Raw genomic sequence first — 5,039 nt, forward strand, 5'->3', positions numbered from 1 at the left:
CGCCGTTTTCCCGCCCCGCTGGCTTCGAGGGGAGGTGCGGGACCACGTCCCCAGCGAGCCCTCAGCGCTCCCCGCGCTGCGGAGGCTGCCGGCGGGAGCAGGGAGGCCGCAACATGGCGTCCCGAGGGAGCCCACCTTCTGCCCCTGGCTCCCAGCGCGCTGTGGGGCAGATCCCCCAGAGGCAGGAGCTGGCCCACCCTTCTATGTGTCTGTAACCCGTGCTGCTGTTCTACCTTGACATAAGATATTGAGAAGTCTATTTGGGATATGCCGTGTCTCTGTGGTGTCTCACGCTGTGATTCCAGGGCAGTACAGGGCTGTTGCTGTTGGCTTGGCGGGGCACAGGTCCCACCAGCATGCGGGGTGGGATGACAAGCTGGGGGAAATGGTGGGAGATGGGGAAGGCCACACTAGCCCTGTTCAAACATCCCAAAGTGCTGTGGAGCTACCGTGGGGTCACGCTGATCAATATTGTCAAGGTATGTGTACTTTGGGGTCTGCCTGGTCATTCACTGAAATATGTGAAAACTGTCAGTTGAAGAGCTACCAATGATTTATTTTTTTTTTTTTAATAAAGAAAATACATCTCTCATGTTACACAGAATGCAGGGCAGGTTGTACTTGAAAGAAAAGTATAGTAAGCCGTACCAGTCGCATCCTAATTTACCACCTGAACTTGACCCACTGGTAATTCTTTCCACATTACATCTTGTTTTCTTTCTTAAATTATATATTTAGGTTTAATTATATACTGTTATGTAATCATTCCCAGCTTGTAAAATTCAGGTCAGTCTAATGTCAAGATGTATTAGGAGGTAAACAAGTCTGGCTACCGGCTAACGGTGCCTGTTCCCAGGCTTAAATTTTGAAAGTAGAGGGTTTGCAAGCGGCCAGCAGGTCAGTAATAGTTTTATTTGAACTGAGGATGGAGGCCAAAGGACTGGATTTTGAGCAAAGTGCTTTACAGCATGTCATGTAAACCTAGTCCTAGCTGAAGGGGCTACGATCTAAAACCAGGTGGTGAAAGAAAAAGGGGTTGTTTGTGGGTTCGTTCTGGCTGGTAGCTATTTGCCTGCCCATTTCTATTTATGACCAGTTTTAGAAACATTTACTGTATTGTTTGCGTTTTTATTGCGCAAATATATTTATTTTCTGCTATTGGGCAGAAAAAGCAGTAGGACTGTATGTGTATACCCCCTTTGCATACAACTAGGCAACTTTCTGTATTTTTATGATGTGTATGTGGTTTCAGAGTGTGTAAGCGAAGGTGTGTTCATGAGTCAAGCTATTTTGCTTCAAGTGAGAGATTGGCTTGCTGAAGATGACCCAGAAGAAAGCATCTCTCAGGCCAAAGTTGGGGAATGAGAGTGATGGGGGAAAGGTTTTCATTCTTCTTTGAGGGAAACAAAACTCAACACTCATTCAAATATTGGGTTTTTTTCATTTTCCTTTTAATAGGGTAGGAGGCCATAACCTCCCATTGCTTAGTGGCACATTACCAGGGTGGGATTGCTTCCCTGGGACAATGGAGGAGGTACTTGCAAACAAACTTCTCTGTGCGCACCTCAGAAACTTTATGTTGTTTAGCTTATTGTTTCAGGGATATATTAAGGTAATAATGGCAGAGAGGGCAATCATGTTTGGACTCAGTCCCAGTCTCTGCTTGGTAACAGAACCTGGTAATAACTTTGGGCTTGCCATCCAATTAATATTTTCCCAGATAGCTGACCCATTGGTCAGCTTGAAGGAACAACATGTCCTTTCAGTAGGACATGTCATTCTCCTTAGATGGATGGCCACATCTGGCAACCATAACTTAGAGGATGATGTGCTCTTGGAAGAGCTATGGAGAGCCTGAATCAGCTTTCCTTGGTTGCAGTCACCTCAGGCCCAAAGTAGTTTTCACAGCCAGGTCTTTCTAGAACACTGTGGAATTTGAGTAGCTGGAGGCATGAAGACAGCGGGAGGGCATCTGGAAACATCACCTTTTTTTCTGACAGCTCTGGAGTACGTTACATCACCCCTTGGTGAGGAGTAGATCAAAGGGTCTGCAGAATAATGGCTTGAAGTTTAGGTTGAGTGGCTGAGCCCTTGAGATATGTCACCTGCAATTGTCCGTGCATTTAGGAAAACCTGAGAACCTGCTCTTGAGAAATGGGGGGAGAAAAGTCTCTTCTTACCTGAAGGGAATGGAAAGGGATGTCAGAGCCTTAAAAGCTGCTGGTGAAGGCTTGAAGCAGCAGACCTGGCATTTTTACATACCGGGTGCACAACTTCTTCTGTCCCATGGTGTCCCTGCATCTCACATATTATCAGTGTGTCTAGCCTGTAATAACATGGTAGCAGGAATCTCTCTGGAAGGCTCATTTGCAAGCTTGCATGGTCCTTTGCTGTCCATCTTCTATAACTGTCACAGCTAGCAAGCCTCCTGTGTCACATGGCATCTTTTGCACCTGAGAAGAGTTTGGAGGGCTAACTCTGGGCAGTGCAGTTAGCTGATGTAGGTATACATCTAATCTGTTGCATGTGCACAGATGTGGCGTCAAAACACAGTGCAGAACATTTTCTGTTAGAAGGTGTTAGGATAAAATTAACGGATTTAATTGGGTCTCTGGTTGTACACTGAAAGCTGTTTCTCGGTGCTGCTAATGACTGTAAGGTTCTATATACATTCTTAATTATGCCATATAGTTTATGGTATTTATGCAAGTTAAAATGAACACTATGAGCTGTGTAATGAGGTTGACCAGATTCAGCTTTCTAGAGCGAAAGCATTAGTGCTGTGCTTTTGTAGCTGGGTTTCCAGTACAGCGAAGGAAGGGCTGCAGTAATAACAATTAAAATGTTTCTGTCCTCCATTTCCTGGTTCTGCACAGGGTTGCTAAGTGAAATTTTAGCGTAGTTTCTCTTACTGTTTTAGAATTAGTTGTGGAAAAGGACCTATTTTCCAAGTGTAACCAAGTGATTACTTGGTAGAGGGAACCCACCACCTTGCTGTGGAATAAAAGTCCTTCTACAGAGAATTACTCAAAACTAACAGCTTGAGTTGCAGTAACTTTCCAGCCAGTATTACTATTAGACAAGCTTCAATGATTTTATAACATATAAGTATTAGGCACGTAGTGGCGGTCTACAGTGGGAAGGAACCCAGCTGAGGACTATGCTTTTCTGCAACCTTCAGCAGCGGGCCTGAAATCACCACCATTTTGGCAATTACTTATTTCCGTGCTTATAGGATAATGGTAAGAGAGGGAAGGACTGTGTTCAGGCCTAAACAACATTGTTTAATATCAAAAATCTTAATAGACTTAACAGTCTGGGAAATTTAAATTAGTCTGAATAAACAGAGCAGATCTCTGAGCAACATGGTCTAGTTGAAGATGTACCTACTCATTACAGGGGAGTTGGACTAGATGACCTTTCAGGGTCCCTCCCAACCCAAACCATTCCATGATTCTATGATAACAGGGTCTTTGTGTGTCACCTTGCTGGAACTGCAGCACAGAGAGAGGGAGACTGCATTGAACAACAGGGAGCCACTGAAGTAGTTAAAAAAGTGGGGAGTGATCTATAAGCAAGGTCTGCAAGCAACAGCAGTATGTCTTGAATTGATAGAGTGAAGTAATTTCTATAAACAAATGAAATTGCATTGGTCTTGTAGCCTGCTTGAATTATCTGGTGTTGAATGTCGGTGAGTAGGTAGAATGGCTTCTGTGAACAGCTAGTTCTATTAACTCTGTGTTTTGTGTATTGGTTCAGAAAGTGTAAGAAGAGAGGCTCGAAATATTGCAGCAACAGCAGTTTTCTAAGCCAAAATGCATAAATAACACTGATGCTTCTTATCTGTCTCTCTGTTGTACAGCCAAGAAGGAGGAGAAATCACAAATTACAAGTGTTCACTGGTTTATGAATCTAAGCTGGAGAGGAAAACGGACAGTATATTAACTGGGCATAGTATGAAGCTACTCAAGATTAACAGGCTGGAAGAGATCAATACGCGATACAACCACAGCAGACTGGAAAAAACAGCCTTTTTTCAGAGCATGGAAAAAAGGGAGACAACTAGAAGTTTTCAGGAAGAAAAATTCAGTGAAACAGATCCTGGAACAGAAGTTGAAAAGGTAACTAACTGTGTAATTAATTTTGTCTTCCCAAAGCACTGTCCCTTTCTTCTTTCAGCTACTTGAAGAGTTTACTATGTGTGTTTCCCAGTAGAGTTGAATTTTTCATTATCATCTGTGAAAATGTATTGCAGCTGTGAGAGACTGGTCAGCATCTTTCAATCTTTTGGATTCATAGAAGCAAGCACGTATGTTTTTATTCTGGGGTTTATTTACAGCTGGACTTACATTCAGAAGTTGTAAAGAAGTTGTGTGGGTTTGCAGCTTTTCAAAGTCAGAAGATAAACATGCATTTTTGTTAGATTCATGTTTCAAAAGCATTTGTTCTATCTAACATCTCTGGAGTTAGTGGGGGCTGAATAAATCACATGCAAAGAGCAGATTTCCCAGAGGAGCTAAGGTAGCTTTGTCCTTTGCTCCCCATTAACTGGGGAGCAGGGCACGGTTACACGCTGTGTGCCATGCTTGCAGGGATCAATGTAGCCCAGTGTAGCTCTGGGCTGCACCTGTTCCAGCAAGAATGCTGTTGGGCATCCTAGTGCGGGGTCTCTGGCAGGAAAATGACTCTGTGATCAGCCAAAATGTGTACATGCTTTTTCTGTGGGAAAGCCTAGAGGAACCATTTTTTTTTTCATTGACACATAATTTCCACAAGAACTGAGGAAATCTGCTTGCAATAGGGCAAGGAGAAATTAATTTTAGACACCACTTTGTGAAAAGACATGAAAAGTCTGTGCTGTGGCTGTGTGTTGACTGTGCTGATATGGTAGAGCAGTTTTTCAACTATTCTGAATATTTTTGTGATGATACCCTGGAGAATTGGTGTAAAGTAAATTTCATGATGTTTTCATTTGTATTCACAACTCAAGAACCTGAATTTTTTATATTTCTTAATCTGCTGGGTCAGTCTTGTATGAA

The sequence above is a fragment of the Falco biarmicus genome, chromosome 3 (genome assembly GCF_023638135.1).
Source record: "Falco biarmicus isolate bFalBia1 chromosome 3, bFalBia1.pri, whole genome shotgun sequence".
In the NCBI taxonomy this organism is placed as follows: domain Eukaryota; kingdom Metazoa; phylum Chordata; class Aves; order Falconiformes; family Falconidae; genus Falco; species Falco biarmicus.